Consider the following 21,308-nt stretch of genomic DNA (forward strand, 5'->3'; position numbering starts at 1 on the left):
GGAAATGATGGTGCTCTTGAAGGTGGATAGTCTTCAGAATCCTGTATGTTGGGGATGGAGTCTCATAAACAAAATAAGTCAATGCAGTTATTTAATATTACCACCATACTGGTCATTTAGTATTAATCATTGCATTCCCTGACACTTAGTACTACTTTAAAGGTAAAAAGAACAGGAGTACTTGTGGCACCTTAGAGACTAACAAATTTATTAGAGCATAAGCTTTCATGGGCTACAGCCCACTTCTTCGGATGCTGTAGCCCACGAAAGCTTATGCTCTAATAAATTTGTTTGTCTCTAAGGTGCCACAAGTACTCGTGTTCTTTTTGCAGATACAGATTACCATGGCTGCTACTCTGAAACCTACTTTAAAGATGAAATTGTAAAAGGAAGGTCTGCTTATTTCAGTGATCTATTTTTCATCACAAGTGCATCTACCATAGAGTAACAACTATATTTTTTGCTCAAACACGACAATTCAAGAATAGTCCAGTAGGAAGACATGCAGTCCTTAAGAAAGAAGTATGAAATAAAAAAGTTTATCAACCTGAAGATCCTGCATGTTCAGGCATGTTCCTTTCATCATCTTCAACACAGCTTCCTTCTGAGAAGGAACATTTCTCATGATACTGTTTCATTCAGGAATCAGGCCTTGCATTTCTTTGTTGCACTGTTTGCATTTTGCACGCATGCCTGTCTTACCCACAGGCAGGAGCGGCGCGAGGGTTTTTGGCGCCCTAGGCACAGGGCCGGCTTGCAGGACCCGCGGCTCTGATGGACCTCCCGCAGGCGTTCCTGCGGACGGTCCGCTGGTCCCGTGGCTCCAGTGGACCTGCCGCAGGCGTGCCTGCCGATGCTCCACCGGAGCTGCGGGAACAGCGGACCGTCCACAGGAACGCCTGCGGGAGGTCCACCGGAGCCACCTGCCACCCTCCCAAATCCTGGTGCCCTAGGCGACTGCCTCGGTTGCCTAAATGGAAGTGCCAGCCCTGCCCACAGGTAGAGGAACTTCATTAAAATATTCCTCAACTGGGTCTCTTTTACAGCCTGCTGCCATTTTCCCTTCTAGTGAGAGAATGATATGGTAGATCTCAAATCAATGAAGGCTACACTCAGAAAGACCTCAAGCCTTCTGGAATATGCTGCTCAAACAGTTTCACTTTTGTTTCTGCTGCCTGCCCCTCCCTTCTCACATTTATTTCCAGATTTCTTCTCCTTGTCCAGATCTATTCTGCCCCCACCAATCTTCAATTCGATGAACTTTCTGAAACTTTGCACTTTTAGAGAGAGGTAAGGGACTGACTCTGTGCACACAAATTTGCAGAGGGGCAATAGGGTTGAGGTCTGTTATTTTTCACCTCTATTTATTTATTTGTTTAAAACATTTTTTTCTGTTAACAAGCATGTTACCTCTGGAAACACAAATCCACAGATTGAGAACTGCAAAACTAAGCATCTCTGATGGTATCTTCTAGACTTAGCACTGAGTTTCATTGGATAGGGTTTCATTAGGGACCCAATCCTATGAGGTTCCAGGGGCTTCTGTATAGATTATTTAGGTTAATCTATATAGAAGCCCATGGAACTCCATAGGATTGGTTCCCTAATCCATGAACTATTTGAACTCATTTACAAAACTTTTCATAAACATTACATGAATATATTCTCATGCTATAGAATTAGAATGTATGATCCCTATTCTGTGATGAATTATCTTTGAGCTATAATGTATCTTAATTAAAACTATCTTTAGATAGATTTTTCCTCAAAAATCCGATTTAAATAAATCCAACTTTTAAAAAAAATTATTTATTTTTTTAAATCATTTGATTTTTATCCACCCTGGATTCTAGGTTGCTGGCTGGGGAGCCCTCCTCATCTGAGTATTCATACTTTTTCTTCCCCCTCCACTTTTTATTGCCTTTCCACATACTTGTACGGCTATATGCTATATCTTTATTCTATTACACCACATCCTTAGAAAACTCACAAATACCACTTTCGCTAGAGGAAAGCTATTTTTCTAGCAGAATTGGATTAAATACTGCCATTTTGCTAGTGAAATAACATTTGTATCAGGAGATGAGTAACTCCTAGAGCAGAGGTCGGCAGCCTGCGGCACGCATGCCAAAGGCTACACGCGTGCTGATTTTTAGTGGCATGCTGCTGCCAGCTGGGTCCCAGCTGCCAGCCCCACTCAGCCTGCTCCTGGCCTGGATTACGGAACCCCAGACCAGCAGTGGGATAAGCTGCTCAGCCCGCTGCCAGTCTGGGGTCCCGTTCACTAGCCCCTTGCCAGCCGGGGTCCCAGCTGCCGCCCATCCTCAGCCCACTGCTGGCCTGGATGGGTGGAACCCGGGCTGGCAGCGGGCTGAGCGGGGCCGGCGGCCGGGACCTCAGACCGGCTGCAGGATGAGCCACTCAGCCCACTGCCGGTCTGGGGTCCCAGCCGCTGGCCCCTTGCAGTGAATCCAACACCCCAAACCCCACTCACTCCCCGCAGCTTGTCTTCTATCAGACCTTGACTGTGCAGTCTGCATATGGGCCACAGGGGTGGTACAGAATTCCTTGAGGCTGCTACTAAATAAGAATTGTGAATATAGAAAACCTATGCTGTTTTATTGTTTTATATATATACACACATGCACATGCACCCGTAGCTGTGTGCTTTGCATACCAACACTCTCTATACATGAGTTGCCACTGACACCAGCCAACCCCAAAGTTCTGCTTTTGAAAAGCAGCTCAAGTGATCCCTATAATCATTACTTTTTTTATAAATGCTGGAGAGACTCCTAGCTTTAAAGTGATGCACTCTTTTACATAGGGCTTTATTTACTGAAAATCTACCCTTCCTTTCTCACTTGAATTTAAAAGTTTGGTATTTCAGATTCCATTATGTAGTAACAGCAGGTGTACGTGGGTTTTTTCCTTTAATATTGATTCTGTCTATTTAGGCTGCTAACTAGTCTTATTTTTGTTTTAATCAGGCAGGTCATATAGTTAAAGTATGCAGAGCCTGTTTCACTAATTAATTTAGGATTTTTTTGTTTGGTTGATTTACCTGTAAGAAGTAGAGCTTATCCAAAACATCCAGTTACTTCCAGGTAACTTGCAATAGATCAAATTTACAGAATACATGGATTTTTAAACTTTAATTACATGAGCTGAACCTAAAGCATTTCTATTTTCATGACAACTTTGGAATATTGATCAAGGTTTTTGGTGTTTTTTTACTTTGCAACTGAATGATTAATACAACCCTAGTTTTTCGTGCATTCAAAATTAGATATTTGTCCATGTGAATATACTGTACAATTTCTTGTTGCCTTTGCAGTGGTGTTGAGATATGGGTAATGCAGTGTTTGTTGATATTAAAGTTGTGTTTACAGAGGCAGGGTCAGTGTGTGGTCACTGTCTGCAAATAATATATTTTTCTGCCAGTTAGAACACAGTGCAGGACTCATAAGGAAATATTCCTGTATATGATATAAAAGGTTTTGCAAGTATTAGGGATAATTAATAGTTTGCAGATATAGTTTGCTTCCAGAAAAAAAAATATAGAGAAATAAAGTAACCTTTTATTGTTTGGGAAAAAATATTGTATTTACTTTATTAATAAAGTCTTAAAACATACAATTTTGTAAACAAGGAATTCAGACATAACTGACATGAATTCACCCTTTAGTTCCATTATTTCAAATGTTTAAATGTTTCCATTGTTTAATGGAATAAAAAACTAATAAATATCACCTCCAGCAATGTAACACAGCTGATAGACTATGTACATTGTCTCCTTAATACCTTTCTCTGTCTTTTATTCATTGAATGAAGAAAGGCTGATTGCATTTTAAAATAATTTAATGTTTATAAGACCTGAAGTTCATGCACTTATATTTGTCTTTTCAAATTCTTAATCTGAGTCTCTTATCATCTAAAACAACTTTTGTCTAAGAAAACCCTGTTTGCAGGCCGCAATCTTGGAGTTTTATAATGTTGCAGTTTCTTCTTTCAAATAATTCTCCAAAGAATAAAAAAGGCCAGAATGCTGAGTTACTCAGGATACTGAAGTAAGGATAGAATGTGTATATTATCAAAATCCTTGAGATTAACAGTGAGCTATGATTGTCAGAGTGATCCAGGGTGATTGGTGGACCTCCTAACAGCTTTCATTACCAGAGCTTCTGGAAAAGAAATAGGCAAAGATATTGGATGGAAGCTTAAGCGGTGTGAGTTGGACCATCCGATTGTTGTTGTTTTTCCTTTATAAAAGAAACATTTGACCCTTTCCAGCATCCTGGAGCATGTACGTATACAGGAAATATGTTGTCTTACCTGCAGAACAGCTGCTAAACCATATTTAAGAACAATGCAAATTCAGAATATTTTAGGGCTATAAACAAATTTTCTTCTTTCCTCTTGCCAGGCAGGAAGTGTATAATTTTTGACCTCCTAACTTAAACCTCTGCTTGCTGTGAGTTTTTTTAGTATAGCAGAGGCTGTTTACAGACTATGCAGTTCATACCCCTAATACCACAGCAGTTCATTGCTTGAGAAGGGCATTCCCAAATGTTAGTTTAAGTATGCTTTATGCATATGACATCTGTGAACACTTCTTTCCTGAAATGAACACAGTAATGTGTTTCATTTACCATTATAAAGTGTGCACATTTTGGGGTGGATTTTCAAGTTATTGCATGTTGCTTGTGTATGTAAAATAAAATGTAATATAAATGTTTATTAAAATGACCCATTGAGCCCCGTGTATGTAAAGAATGGGTTAGAATTAGTTGCTTGGTTGATCTTGAATGCTTTATGGTGCCTATAGGACTAGGGGTATCCACTGCTAAACTGTCTTAAGGCAGCAGAAACTGCTTTAGAGACTACTTAAGGCTCTATCTCTAACAAGATTACACAAGTGTCCTCTTTCCATCCCACAGACCACAAACTTCTCTCTACTGCTCTGGGGAGCAAAGTAAATCTTGCTAGTGTCCTATGCAGTCAAAAAAAGGTAGAGAAGTCTGCTCTGGTGACCAATTGCTCCTCTTCTCCACCACTCCACCCGTCCCCCAAAAAAGAAAGGGAAAATATAGGCTTTTGGCCTACACAGTGGTGATTAAGCCAGGGACCTTCAGAGCTAAAATTATAAGCTGCTACAGCTTGAGCTAGATCGCCAATGCTTTATAGTTGGGTGTTATAACAACTCAGATCCTCTGGCACAGAGGAAGACTTGTAGCACATTCACCAATGGGTTACATACTTCCTAACATTTACGGAACCAGGCAGGAGAGGTTGAATTGCAATAACCTGACCCGTTCAAGATATGAACCTGCCTAGAAGTTGCTATAGACTCTTCCAGGAAAAGCTGCCAGGGAACAGATGGATAATCAGGGATTGTGTGTGATGCTGGAGTTAAAAATAAATCAGATTGTAGTCCTCAGTGCTATAGAAAAAGAGAAGCAAACTGAATCAATTAAAATTGAGACAATTCAGAAACAGTATGCTGAAAAATTAAAATGATACAGTTTCAGGAAAGCATGGAGGAAATTAATTTTTTTTTTAAATAATTGAAAAAATTGTCACCCACACACCAGAACAAAACTGGGTTTTGAAAAAGACTTTGACAGCTCCCTGCAAAAGGAATAGGTTAAGCCCGAGTTTTGTCTGAGCAGTCAAATTGAAAGTGGGATTCAGAAGAGGGACACTGAGTTAGAGATAATGGAAGCTGTAATCAGACCAGTTTGTCCAGGTCTCAGCCTCAGAAACTTCTTAGAGGGAAAACTGATCTGAGCCTATCAAAACTGAGTTGGATCTTAAGGTTCTATTAAGACTAATTTACTAGGAGTAGCCTACATTTGGCATCTAATACCTAGGCAGCAAAAGAGAGTAGGTAATTTATTTGTAAAGAGATCTGAGGTGTGGCATTTCCTCAATAAAGTAAAACTCAAGCCTTATGAGATACTGAGGCACAGGCATGCTTAGTCTTGAGTCAGTGAGTAAGATGATAATCTCCCATGAACACACCTTAGAAAGCTTGATGTTATTGGAAATGGAAGATGGGCTTGATTTTGAAGCAGCCAATAGAATCAAATCCCGTACAAAGAGTGGATTGAAGTCCAGTTTTAATTAAGCAAAAATTATGACATCTAGACTATTCCTGTGCCGGTCAGTCCACACAAATTAGAGAACGTAATTGCTGGCTATGGTGTTATTAAGCAGATAGTCAAACATGATTGCTGCAATTCACCTTATGAGGCATCTAGCCTTATTAACAATGTGAAATGTGTATTTCCTCATGTTGGTATGTCAAAAGTGGAAGCTCTTGTGAACATCAGAAACAACAATTCAGACATATTGTGCATGGTTGAAATGGGGAGAAAGGATGTCATTATACCTGAAGGAAAAGCCACTAATATAACATGTTGGGCTCCTGCAGGCCTGGGTACTGAAAATTTAACAGAAGTGTTTGAGCCAGATGCTGCTGCTCAGTGGTCTGAGGATTTGGACGTGTGAGAGACACTAGTCAAAATACCAAAGGACCATCTTGCTAGTTAAATATCCTTGTGAATTACCACTTAAAATATGACATTATTTTGAAGAGATGAACTGTCCTGGGAAGTTTACATCAGATTAAATCTGAAATTCCAATTGATACTCAGCAAATAAAACCCTTACAGGGGGCATTAGTGCCAAAAGAGAGAAATGGAAGGACAAGGATCAACAAAGAGAAGTGCCTCTAAGCAGAGTGGATGATCGAGGTCTGTTTGAAACAGCAATGAACCTGAGCCATTTATCAGAGATGCAAAGAGAAATGGCCTGGCAGATGCTGAAAGAGGAGTACCATGCCTTCTCTAGAGCTGATGGAGACATGGGATGGATATTCTTCAAACAGCCAGTTGGTACATGGACTGAGCAACATCAAAGAGTTTTAAACCAGCTGATTGACTGTCTGATACAGCCACTAATAGTGTCCTATCCCAGTTTTGTCTTGCCTTTTATCCTACATGTTGATGCTTCCAATAAAGAACTAGATGTCTTCTTATAACAATGTCAAGAAGTTAAACTGAGAATCATTTGTTATGGGTCAAGAACAGTAACTGCAGGTGAGAAGAATTTTACGTTCATTCAAAAAGGGTAGAGTTTCTATTTTGGAAATGGGCTGTAGCTGACAAATTTCATGACTACCTCTACTATGCACAATCCTTCAGGGTTTATAGTCATAACAACCCCTTAATATATGTTTTCATTCTGAAAGGCTGACCTTTCTGACCACTGTGCTGCAGAACTAGCTTTAACTTCAAAGTTAAATATCATTCAAGGAAACCTAATATGGAGGCAGATACTTTATTCAGAATGTCCCTTGATATGGAAAAATGACAGAATGCACCAAAGAGGCAAAGTATGGAGGTGAAACCTTCCTGAGGTGATTGCATGGACTTTTTTTCAATATTGGATTACTGAAGATGTACCATAAGACTTCAAATATACCACCATTTTCACCATATACAGGAGGAAAGGTAAAAAGTCCAACTGTGGCAATTACCATGGTATCTCGTTATTCTGGATTGCTGGAAAGATTCTGGCCAGAGTATTTCTTTGATTGTCTGTTATGCAACATCGCTAACCATGTGCTATCAGAATCACAATATAATTTCAGGCCAGCAAGAGGAATGGCAGACATGATATTGGGATGTTGTGAGATGCAGGAAAAATGCAGAGAATAGCAAAAGGACCTTTACACTGTCTTCAGCAGACCTGGAATTTTGTAACCATTACATAAGTTTGGTTGTCCTGAAAAATGTACCAACCTTTTGAGGCTATTTTATGACAGAATGCTCAAGACAAGTCTGTGTAGATGGTGTTCTGTCTGACCCATTCCCTATCACTAATGGTATTAAGCAGGGCTGCATAATGGTTCCAACCATATTCAGTCTCTTCTATGAAGCAGTGTTTGATGATGCTACAAAAGACCTGAATGCCAGTTTCAGGATACATTTCTGATCCTCTGGAAAATTATTCAACCTGAACAGGCTGTGATCTTTTATGAAGATCTTTGAGATCTTTTGTTCATGAGCTGCCATGTGCCACTGACTGTGCTCTAGAGGCACATATTCAAGAAGAGATGCAATTGATTATGGAAAGATTTATAGTCTGGATAAAGGTACAGGCTGACAATCGGTCTGAGAAAGATAGAAGTCATTTATCAACCTGCTCCATGGAAACCCTACAGAAAACCAAATGTCACCATCAGCAACACAGCAGAAGTCTGCAACAGTGTTGAGCTATCTTAGTAGCACATTGTCGAATGATACTACTATAGACAAGAAGCTGACAGGTTGCATCAACAGAACCAGTTCATCATTTGGCAGATTGGTAGCAATACAGTATTAAGCTTCAAATAAAGCTGAAAGGTTTATAAAACAGTTCTATTGTCTAATTTCTTGGATGGGTGCAAGACTTGGACCTGCTACAGGCATCACATCAAGCTTCTAGATAAAGTCAGTTTCTGACATCTGCATGCCATACTCATCATCAAATGGTGGGATAAAGTTACCAGTAATGAGGCTCTGAAACAGTCATTTCACAGGGACTGAAGCCGTCACAATGACATTGAGCTGGTCATGTGTTGAGGATGGATGACACCAGAATGTCAAATCAATTGCCGTACAGTGAGCTGAAAATAGATAACTGCATAGAAGATGGCCAGAAGAAATGCTTCAAGGACACATTGAAGCATAACTTGAAGCAGTGCTACATTGATGCCCGCTGCTGGGAGTCGTTAGCAACAGATAGATCACACTGATGAGCAGCAGTCAATGATGGGGTTACTCAGTTCGAAATTAATCACCGTATGGATCTTGAGGCACTGAGGCTGAATTGTAAACAGTAGCGGATTCAGCAGGCACAGACTGATCCTTTCTTTGTATCAAGCTACATACACAGTCAGTGTGGGAAAGGACTTACGCATTGGCCTTTTCAGCCACAACTGTACTCACAAGACATGATGCTTGTCATCAGCATCTTTTGATGAAGGACAACAACTGCTACCAACACTTTGGCAATGGAAAATGTCTCCATGGGCGTTTAAGCCACTATAAAGCTATTCCACAAGAAGACATTTTGGCAGCTCAAAAGGAAGATTCAGATATTGCTAAAATTCTCCACTTTAAGTCCTTGGGGCACACATCTAATAACCAAAAGAAAAAAGGAGAATGTGGTAAGATCTCCACTTGATGTGTGAATGGTATTGAGTTCATTTGGATAAAGTAGGAATGTATTTTATTTAGGGCTCTCTATTAATCACAGTTAATGCCTGCAATTAACTGAAAACAAAATTAACAAAGGCTCACTCAGATGAAGGGAATTATGTAAAAATAATAATAATTCTACATTTGTAAGTTAGACTGTCATGATAGACATTGCACTATAGTGCTTGTATGAGATGAATTGAAATACTATTTGTTTCTTTTTACAGTGCAATATTTGTAATAAAAATAATGTAAAGTGAGCATTGTACACTTTGCATTCTGTTGTAATTGAAATCAATATATTTGAAAATATAGGAAACATCCAAAAATATTTAAATAGTATTCTCTTATTAACAATGTGATTAAAACTGTGATTAAGTGTGATTAATTTTTTTTAATAGCTTGACAGCCCTATTTTTATATCCTGACCTTATCGCCTTCCTAGTATGTTATTCCCACTTGGCACATCTAAACTTAGTGTGCAAGCTCTCTGGGGCAGGGACCACGTCTTTCTGTTTCTACTGTGAATAGCCTAAAACCTTTGGATGCTGTAAAGATAATAATTAATTATTAGCTTTGCATCTATTTTCTGATTGATTTATTTTTAATCTAATGGAAAGTTTTACTATTTAGAGTTTCTACTGTGGTTTGGGTTTGCTTAGTGGTCATCAGTATGTGTACAGTAGTGACATCTATTTGGAAGTAGATGAAAGCTTTTTCATATTTCTTTGTGTATATTTGTGTAAAGACTATTGCTTGGGCAAGGCACATCTTCAGAATTATCACTTCCAGATTTGATTTATTTAAGATGTGCTCTATATTTCTGTTGTTGTTTTTGTTAATGGTGCATTATGACCATCTGGTAAGACTGTAAAGCAATTAATTGTTTAACTGCAGTGAAAAACAAGACATCACTATGTTAGAAAAAGACTTGCTTTAGGGCATGTGTTAATATTCATGACTAGGGCTCATAGGCATTATAGTAATACAAATAATATACTCCATACTATGCTAGTTTAGGCAATCCAGTATGATTTGGGGTCTTTTTTAAATGTTTGCAACACTGGAATAAATGGCTGAAAAAATCTTTTCAATGCAAAATATTTTTTAAGGTGATGACACTCTATTAAATTTATATAGGGATGTTCAAGTTGGTAGAGGATTTTAATTTCTGTCTTTTGATTTGCAATTGGTTACATAATTGTATATGATTTGTGCCTTTAAAAGGCAGGTGTGCTGGGCATTGGGTAGACCTAAGCGGCAATTAGTATAGCTGTTGTTGTTTACTTGAGAGGCTTCTGGTCCTAGGCATTGTAATTCACTTACAAAGAGGCTCAGACTCCAGAATCCAAGAGTTTGGTTATGAAGATAGGGCCATTTGCAAAATTTGAATCTATATGCAGATTTGAAACATTTTCAAAATCTGGCTGTGTTTCGATCCACAGTTTTGGCTTGATGCCACTTTCAAATTAACTATTTCCTTGATGAGGATGTACATTTATATTCCACTCTCCTGTGTAGATACTATGTTCTTGAAAACACTCTGATTTTAAGTTTTTAGATACCTAAAGGAGAGCAGTTATCTTAGGGCCTAGACCTTAGATTTCCAATCATTCACCTGCCTAACTCCAGTTGTTTGTTGCTGATAACCATTTCAATCAAATAGAATTCTAGTAAATAAATGTTTTATTTAATGATTTTTAAAATGTTATAATTTATGATGCCTGCACAGCTTTGCAGGGAAAAATAGAGGGTGTTTCAGCCCAATTTAGTAGATTGGAAAAATGATTAGTCTCAAAATACAAAAACTCTAAAGCAGGGGTAGGCAACCTATGGCACGGGTGCTGAAGGCGGCATGCGAGCTGATTTTCAGTGGCACTCACACTGCCTGGGTCCTGGGCACTGGTCCGGGGGGCTCTGCATTTTATTTAATTTTAAATGAAGCTGCTTAAACATTTTAAAAACCTTATTTACTTTACATATAAGAATAGTTTAGTTATATATTATAGACTTATAGAAAGAGACCTTCTAAAAACGTTAAAATGTATTACTGGTACGCGAAACCTTAAATTAGAGTGAATGAATGAAGACTCAGCACACCACTGCTGAAAGGTTGCTGACCCCTGCTCTAAAGCATCAACCATATTCAAGGGGCTGTTTTAGAATAGCTGGGTGGAAAAAAAGAGACTCAGGAAGAATTTTGAGTGTCATATTCATAGAGGTAATGTTGGAATCTTAGGAGTGCTTGAAAATAAAGCAAAGAGGTGATATTTCAGCCTTCACAGGAAAAATCTCTTACCTGCACTCTACTGAACTTTGATATCAAAAGAGAACCGGTATCTGAAGAGGGACAGGTCTTTATTCCTTTAAGTAGCAGAGACAAGCAATGGGTTATTGTGCTATCCAGTCTGCGGAACCAGGGCAACAATTTTTAAATGCAGCATGTGATAAGAAACAAATAAAGATTTAAAGTCCATTAGTGAAATCCTGGTCCCATTGAAGTCAATGTGAGTTTTGTCATTGACTCCAATGGAGGAAAGGATTTCACCCCATATATTAAACCCAGACTAGAATCCTGTGATATAAACCAAGTGAAGGAAACTTAGTCTTATATGACAAGAGGAGGAATAGTGGTTACAGTAATACTGACAAACAAATGATATATTTTCTAGATGACAGGTCTACAGAAAGATTACTGTAAAAGGTAACAAATAAGAATGCTTTGGGGCCAAAAAGAATAAAAGGTTATATTATTAAACTCAAAGGTGATTTGGTCTGAATTGAAGCGTTTCTTCCTGTTTCTTTTTCACATTTGGAGACTAAGCTTTTATAGGAGACAGAGAGAGAGTGTACTGATTTACTCTGTACCAGATGTTCAAAAGGAATAGTAATTGGAAAAGTGTTTTTTTTTCTTATTATTTCCAACTGCTTAGCAGGTTGACATTACATTATATTGTGTGTGTGCACACGCACTTGTGTGCCTGATTAATACTTATAGAACCTTTCATCACAAATGCTTAGTTGCAAACAAACTAAGCATTGCAATATCTGATGAGACAGGAAAGTGTTATTTCGGCGTATAGATGGTTTTCTCAGCTAATAGAGAATCAGTGCTAGAATGAGGAATAGAAATCAGAATTATAGATTCCCATTCCTCTTTCCTAACACTAGTCTGATTGTGCTTCTTATTCGAGATAACACGGTGATGAGAGTAGTATAAATTCTAGGCAGTGCAGCCTAGTTAATGTTGCCCAACACTTTTAATTTAGGACTCTTCAATTTTTTTATAAATTTGTCAAACGTGTAAACCACTCAGGTCAAAATTTTCAAAGCTGGGTATTTGCCTATGGCTGAGTTTTTGGGGGAAGTTTCTGAGGTCAAGATTAGGGGAAAATTCGTTGCATTATCTATTTTTAAAAATTCTTACAACAGGTTTGTTGAGATGCTCCAAAGCCTTCATGTTCTGGAGCACGGACTTAGAATTTGGCAGTGGGATCTCCCTAGTGTCAGCTTTTTGCTGCCTGTGAAAATTTCACTCTGTTTAGTTCTGCTGTTTCCTAATTTTTGAGTGCTTGATTTTGCTACCTTCACATTCTTGCAGTATTTTTGGATGTAGTACATAGCTACACATTGACTTAGGGGGACAATAAAAATATGGATAGTCATAATACAGAGAACCACTGTACTTTCCAATCTGTAAGTGATTATTGAAATAAACTTTTTCTTCTCTGGTGGTTTACGTTGTTTGTTTGAAAATCAGTATAGAGAGACTTTAAAATAAGACAAGTGTGCCATAAGTAGTTATGCTGATTTGGAACGGAGACTGGAATTCCATAGCAAAAACCAGTGTCTGAGAAGAAGCTATAGGAATGTTGCCTGTGTGTTGGAATTTGCTTGTGTATGTGTTCCTATGCTTTATAATCAATAAAAGGTGTTAGATCTGTCAAAGATAATGTTGGGAGAGCAGCACCTTTTAAAAATGTATACCTCCATAATGAAAAGCAAGTGAGTTAAAATCCACAGAGCTAATTCCTAACATATTCTTCCTAATCTTTATTTTTAAAGCCTAATGTTTCTTTAAAGAGAGTGTTTGCAGATGCAAACATCCTTTATCAGTAATGCTACCTAAATACAAATTGTCATTGTCAAAATTAAATTTGAGATTCTTTCTGAGTTTACTGAAAAGTTTGAAATTATAATCTGTGGATAAGTGATATATTGAAGAAGTTAGACACTGGTTTGTTACTCCTTTTTCTCTGTTGAAAAGGAAACTTCTTTATTGCACTCTTTAGTTGAGCATTAGTTTAGTTTGCCAGTTTATACACTGGCTCAAATTTGATTTGAATGAGGCTGATCTTATTGAGATTAAAAGGTTGCGGTCAAATAAAATGTGGTTTATAAAGGCAAAACCAATGCCCTTATCTACATATGACAATTAACACCCGAGATTATTAAACCTGAAAGAATTTTTTTTAAACCCTGCCTTTTTACCATGTGTTCTTCGGTTATTCCTTTTTTTCCTCTGCTTTTTAAATTAAAAGAGACCAGTAAATTTCATTTTTTAAAATAATTTCTATCAACTTCACTTACTTGTCTTCATGTATTTAAATACAGTATTGTAATATTTGGGTTACAAAAAAGGCAGGGGGATGTTAAAAAACAAAGAAAATGTTTTCACTAAATATTTTACATTTCATCTAAATATTTCTAGTATTAGTTTCTTTTTACAAAAAAAGATGTTTTTGAATTTCAAAACTATATAGTGTTTAGTCCCAGTAGTAAGCCCCTGCTAAGACTGCAATGGGAATTAAGCATGTACTTAAAGTTAAGCTAAACTTAAGCACATGCTTAAGCTCTCTTCCTGAACAGGGATTCTTTTCTGAATTGAGATCTTAAGTAGCTTCTTAGTGATTCTTCCAGTGTTAGTTGAATTCCTGGGTGGCCTAGGGGCATAGTGTTTTAAGATGAAACTATCAAAGCCAAAAATTTAAATACAGCCACAGATTTTTCAATCTAACAGATATTTTGCACGTGCAAAAATGTGTAATTTGATCGCCGTCCAGCAGTAGCAAAAAGATGTAGTTTGCAAGTACATATCAGAGTTTTGATGCACATGGAAATTCAGTGATGACACTATTAGAGGCTAGGATCATAGATTCATAAATTTTAAAGCCTGAATGGCTAATGGCCCTCTGGCCTGATCTGCAAAACACAGGCCACAGAAATTCACCCAGTAATTATGGAACTAAGAACAATAGCTTTTATTTGAGACCTCTGAAAATCTGGTTAAAAGGAAAAAGACAGGTTTTTAGCATTAATTGAAAATGTCAGCATAGTGATTTTAAGTCAGACCATTAACAGTTAAATAATTGTTGTAGTTGATTTGGGTTTTATTTGTTTTGTTTTTTAGTCTGAATTGTTTTCTTGTTCATGTACTAGCACTAACAAAATGGCACTATAGAGTTCTTTAGAGTGTCAGTAAGGCACATTGTTGTATGCAGTGTTGTGGTAGCTGTGTTGGTCCCAGGATATTAGCAAGACAAGGTGGGTGAGGGAATATCTTTTATTGTACCAACTTCTATTGGTGAGAGCAACAATTTTTCACACTTATACAGGCTCTTCTTAAGGTTTTATGATTTAATAAGAGTTCAGTAGCTAAGAAATATTTTACTAATAGCAAAAAATCAAGTGCTGACCCTTATTTCACATTAAAGTGACCGGAGTTTGACACCAAAATGACAGCTGGTTAATACAGCTTGAGATTTCAAAGTGCTTGAGTATATGTAAATATTATGACTGATCTCATAAGTGTGTTGGAAGACACTTCAAGAAATGTCCTAGTTGTAAGTTTACTCCAGTCCCCATGTTGGTTAGAGGATAATATCCCACAGGATGTTTTATCTGCTGAATGTAGAGGAAATGAATAGAATAATTAAGAACATATAATTGATCTCAGTAAACAAAGATTATACTTATGTGCTGTACAGTATTATTATAACATAAGTGCTGTTCACTGCAGAACACAGGATTTCAGATTCCTGTAGCTTGATATTTTAAAAATATATGCATCAAAACCAGTTTGTTACAAAGGAATGTCAGTCCCCAAAATATGCTGCAAGTTCATTGGTTACATTTGGTTCAGCCTCTTCGCATCCAAGGGAAGTATGAAGGAGGAGGAATGTCAGATCAAAAAAAGGTAAATCAACATGGCAAGAGTCATAGCTACATTGTGAGACTCTTTGAAGTTTCAGTCTGCTATGAAATATTAACTGTTCAAAGCATTGTTTCTGTATATAACTATTTTTAGCCTTAAAGCATTTTACAAAATAATCTAACACCCGCCATTTAAGTATTGCAAAATACCTTATTCTGTTGCAAAATACAGATTTGCACAAAATATAAATTGATATTTGTGTAGTCATTAATAACCAAGGCTTATATACTGACAAAGTAAATTAAAGAGGGTAGAAACTAAAGGCAATAAGCCAAAATCAGACAGATGAGATGTTGCTTTTTAGGTACGGCTGGAATAGATTAAGATGTTGAGACAGAGTTCGTTGAGGGGTTGTTATCTGGAAAAGGGACAATATTGGCTTCAGTTTCCATCAATAAGTGGAAAGATGGATGAGGAAATTGAAAGTAGGCTAGAGGGAGTGATGAAGCCAGTGGATAAGGTGAGATTGTGTAAGGAATTGAATAAACATAAGCAAATAAAGAACTATATTGTTTAGAGAGTATGAAATTCCATGAAGGTCAAAATGGACCGAAGGTCAACAATTTCAAATCTGGATGCCTAAAGTTAGGCGCCTAAATCAATACTGAGGACTTAAATATAAGTAGTCTGATATTCAAAGCTGCTGTACACCTGCAGCTCCTACTAACTTCAGTGGGATTTGTGGGTGCGTGACATTTCTGAAAACATGCAATTTATAGATTAATAAATATAGATTTAGGAGCCTAACTTGTCTGAAACTTATGGCCAAAGTGAACTGATCTCAGTGGGTTTTCAAGACAACGTTGTTAATTATTTTCTAGGTATGCTGGAGTTTGGTTCAAAGAAATTTAGGGAAGCTAACAAATAGAGAATTGCAGTAATTGAGATGGGCAGGAATGTGGACACGGGAAAGTATATCAGCTAATGTAAAGATAAGGTCAGGTATGGACATTATTGCATGGTGGGAAGAAGTCAAGAAGGACATTGAGTTTCTCTATCATTTGGCAAGTAAGAAATTGGAATTAGTGAAGTGGGTTATGGAGAGGAAGAGCACTCTACTTTTGTCTCTGATCTTTTCTCCTCTCCTTCCCCACACAGAGGAAAGGGCTTTCCCTATCACCTTATTCCCTAGACCTGGGCCTGAGTAGGTGACCCCCATCTCCAGGATATAAAGCCCTAATGGCTTCACATACCCCCAGCCACATGGTCTCTGGAAAGAAAAACTGGACTACCAGGACAGACACAGTCCTGAGATTGAAGGACACTGTCCCCCAAAGTAGAGCATAAGGCCCAGATGGGGCCATACCTTTAATATCTTCAGAACCCCTTGGATTACAAGTGGTGTTGGCAACGGACTCAGCTTTTGTCAGTTTGAACTTTGGACATACTGTTCTGACTAGTTCTTTGCTATGAGCCCTTCTCATTTCTGTTGCTCTCCAAATTTCCTTCCTCCTCTGCCCCTTGCCTACTTGCACTTCCCTCCTTTCCCCTCAAAACCTTTTCCTTCCTATCTTTCCCCCTGCTGGCACACTCCCTTGCTACTGCTTCTACAATATGGGAGGGAGTACATTACATTTGCTAACTATCTCTCGGCTTCTCTGTTGTATCTAGAGTTGGGTAAAGAACAGTCATTCCATTTGAAATTTGGTTTTGTACTGAATTAGAACAAAAAGCAATTTTTTTTAAATTCTCCAAGAAATGGAATTAACTGTTCTGTGCTCAGTTGTGCTGGGAACCCTGGCTCTGGGTCAGCCTGCCAGGGAGCCTGGAACAACTGAGCAACTGGGAAGCTCTGACTGGCTCTTTCTGTATCCTTTTTCTTTTTCTTTTCTAGATTTTTTTTTTTTTAAGATAAGGTCTTTGGAAGAGGACAGACTGTTCCCATGTGTTTAAGTGCTCACTCAATGAGATCTTAATCCTGATTGCAGTGGGTGCTGCTGCAATTCAAATAATGAATCATTAGTCATAAACCATTATCTGCTTAGGCTTCTCACCCTAATAGTTATAATCTAATCGTTTATTTAAATATTGGTTTGTATGTAAAGTAAATTATAATTAAATTCTTCCAGCTAAATACTCATTAATGTTAGTATAAATAATGGCTATGGAGAACCCAGGATTAAAATAAATAAATCTTTAAAATCTGGATTTGTAGATTTGCTCTGCAGTTGTATTCTACAATGTCTACTGAGACAGGCCTGGTGATTGAGAAGGATGTAGGGTGTAGGTTGAACCTTGTAAAACCAGTGTAGCAAACAGCTTTGGAATAGCAGGAGCTCTTAGCTCCAAGGTGTGAGCATACTTTGTTGCTCTTTGGTCAGTTATTCTCTTGATAATGGTTAGAGAACTGCTTGGTTAAAGGAAGCCAAATGAAATTGTGTGAGAACATGCTAGTGAAAAGTTTTCTTTGTAGACTTTTCAGGAAGTTAACATTGATTTCGGAGCAAAATTTGGTATCCTTAATTAAAAATTATCCTTCCAGGAAGTTGTCCATATGACAATCCACAGATAGGTTGATGAAGTTAGTTAATTTAAACTGTGCATTGTGTAGAGATTATTAAATGCAGATAGCTCTCAAACACAAGTGATATTCTTGCCATCTTGAAAAAGCCTTAACCAAGTGTTGTGCAGTAACATAACTGTCCTTCTTCTATATTGTAAGCGTGATTACAATAGCCAGTCACTGCTTTTGGCAGAGCATAGGACAAATATATGTACAGAACTGTATCTAAATTGGATCTTCCATACAAGCTTAAATATAATATAAGTAAGAAACTGCTTCACGTGTCTGATAATTCTACTTCTTTGTGCAATATACTTTAAATTCATTTCAGAGAGATAGCTGTGTTAATCTGTATCAGCAAAAACAATGAGTCCTTGTGGCACCTTAGAGATTAACAAATTTATTTGGGCATAAGCTTTCGTGGCTAGAACCCACTTCATCTGAGGCATGGAGTGAAAAATGCAGTAGGCAGGTATAAATATACAGCATATGAAAAGATGGGAGTTGCCTTACCCAAGTGGAGGGTCAGTGCTAACAAGGCCAATTCAGTTAGGGTGGATGTGGCCCATTCCCAACAGTTGACAAGAAGGGGTGAATATCAACAGAGTTGAATTGGCCTCGTTAGCACTGATAACTCCCCCCATATATATTTTTAAATTCATTTTTAGTGAAGATATAATACATATTTTTAATAAAACTGAAACCAGTGCTGAGCCCCTCCCCCTAGCCTTTCCAGTTATTTATGCATGCTGCCCCCAAAGGTCCACCTCACCATGGGCTCTGTAGTTTATAGTTAATTTGGAGATATACCTATCTCACAGAACTGGAAGGGACCTCAAAAGGTCATTGAGTCCAGCCTCCTGCCTTCACTAACAGGACCAAGTACTGATTTGTGACCCCCTCAAGGATTGAACCCACAACCCTGGGTTTAGCAGGCCAATGCTCAAACCACTGAACTATCCCTCCCCCTAGTTGAGGACTGCATGGCAGGTAAAGTAGGGAACACAAGTTTCATACACAAGTTTCTTCAGCACAGTACATTTTACCTTTAAAGCATACAAATCTTTAAGAAAAGCTACAAAAGCCTAAATGCTCTGTCTCCTATGTTTATGTTCACTTCTTGTGAGTCTTAGACCAGTCAGTGCGTCAGGCAAATAGGGCTTCCTGCCTCCTGCAGTTCTTCTGTTGGCAGATGATGGTCAGACAGTGAAAGAGAGAGTCTAGAGCAAATCCTGCCTTTAAATAAGGATTCTGTCCCCTTTGCCATGTGACCAACTGATCAACTGCAGCTGGTTAGCCAGGAGGTCCAAGCTTCCATCCAGTCTGAACTGCAAAAACCCCTTTCATCCAGCCCAGCTCTTCTCTGGCAAAACCAGGAGTGAACCTCTTGACTGGGAAACAATTACAGTTGATGACTCCTGTGTTAGCCCTTCAGAGAGGTGTCAGGAATTTTAAGCTGTCCCTTTGGTTGGTTTTTTGTAGCACTAGGCAGCTAGTTATATACTCAAAATGTAGGTCACATTCTTCAAAATGGCAGTTGCATTGTCATTTGCAGATTACAATTTAATATAGACATATATCCATCTGCTACAACATGCTCCTTAGCTATCTAATATAAATAAATAGGAAATAGAATATTCGAAGAAATACACGAAAGATAATGCATTTGAGTCAAAATTAAAATATTCAATTAGTTTTATTCAAGTACACCAAATTTGAAACTTGTGTAAAACAAATGAGTGGCTACTGCTGAGCTGCTTTTAGTCAAATTTCTGCAACAGGTTTTGCAAGTTAAAATGCACTACGCATCACACGATGACTCTTTAGTATTATGAATAGGTAAAGAGATTGATTCCTTGCCTCTTCCTTGAATTATCTGTAAGTCAGGGGTGAGGCGCTTCTTAAAAAATCAGTTTTACTGGATTAATCAAGTGCTGATCAGACTGTGTATTACATACAATGTAGTTACAACAAAGACTTTATCACTGAGAACCATCAAATTGCCATCCTTTGAACAGACTTTTGTGAAACAGGTGAATTCAATTCTGAACTGAGCTGTGTTTATTGCAAATAAGGGTTCATGATTTCATGAAGCGATTGTAAAATTGTAGAAAATATCTTTACTATCTCCACAGGAAATACGTGGATTCTCCCTCTGTGCTGAGAGGGAGGGGCTGGGATTGGCGCCAGCAGCATGAGCACTTGAATGGCAGCCATTTTACTCCAGCTCAAGCACATTATCTGGACACACCAAGGAAGCACAGAGGGCAGCTTCTCAGCACTCAGAGCTGCCAGCTGCACCTTGAGCCTGTTTTACTTGGCATTTCCCCCACACCAACATATACACCTCTACCCTGATATAACACGACCCAATATAACATGAATTCGGATATAATGCGGTAAAGCAGCACTTCAGTGGGGCAGGGCTGTTCACTCCGGTGGATCAAAGCAAGTTCGATATAACACGGTTTCACCTATAACGCGGTAAGATTTTTTGGCTCTTAAGGACAGTGTTATATCGAGGTAGAGGTGTATCTGGAAACATGGCTACTGAACATGTTAATGGGAATGGTACTAAAGAGCCCATGGATACTTCTGCTACATTTACCCATTCTAAGCGTTTCCAGATTTTGCTTGATGCTGGTTTACAACTGCAAGTTGCTGAAAAACTAGATGGGGTTTACCTTGTGGGACTAGTTGCACACAGTGATCTAGTCAAGACCTATTGACGTTGTAAAGGAATTTAATAAAGAAGGTCTGTTGGCAGCGCATCAGCACTTTAAAGACCCTAACGTCTCACATGTTCAGAACAATAGTGCTGTTTTTTATGTCAAGACGACACATGCAGAGATAAAAACGGGACCAAGGTGGCAGAGTAGTATAGAGCAAGGTGAAGAAAAAGTTAAGGTACTCTTGAAAGGAACAGGTTACACATTGATGTAACTAGTGGACAGAGGAAGCATGGTGGTCTCTCCTCTGGAACGTGTGTATTCGGGACAATATCCTTTTGTCAGTACAGAGATTTTTGTCCAGCAATATTCCAGGAGATTTACTTGAGGATGAGCTTTTTCCATATTTGAGAAAGCTGATCCTGTCTGGGATCAGCACTTCATGATGGGTCAGTTAATGGGTCTAAATATAGGATATATTTTTGTCACTACGCGCTAAAGAGGCAGCTCAGGAGGCTGCTAAATCAAACTGTATTTGTAACGGAATCATCAGGTGTGTTTCTGTTGGGGTCCTACAGGAATTGGTTCTTGGTCCCCAGCTATTTAACATTTTTATCAATGACCTGGAAAAAAACCAAAATCATCACTGATAAAGGTTGCAGATGACTCAGTTC

At 38.2% G+C, this 21,308-nt stretch overlaps 1 protein-coding gene across 1 annotated transcript in view; it reads left to right on the forward strand.

Annotated features, from left to right (window-relative positions):
- Window positions 1-21,308, forward strand: part of LOC127047382 (uncharacterized) — a 106,540-nt gene that overhangs the window by 49,692 nt on the left and 35,540 nt on the right. The window lies entirely within an intron of this gene.

Source organism: Gopherus flavomarginatus, chromosome 3 (genome assembly GCF_025201925.1).
Source record: "Gopherus flavomarginatus isolate rGopFla2 chromosome 3, rGopFla2.mat.asm, whole genome shotgun sequence".
Classification (NCBI taxonomy): domain Eukaryota; kingdom Metazoa; phylum Chordata; order Testudines; family Testudinidae; genus Gopherus; species Gopherus flavomarginatus.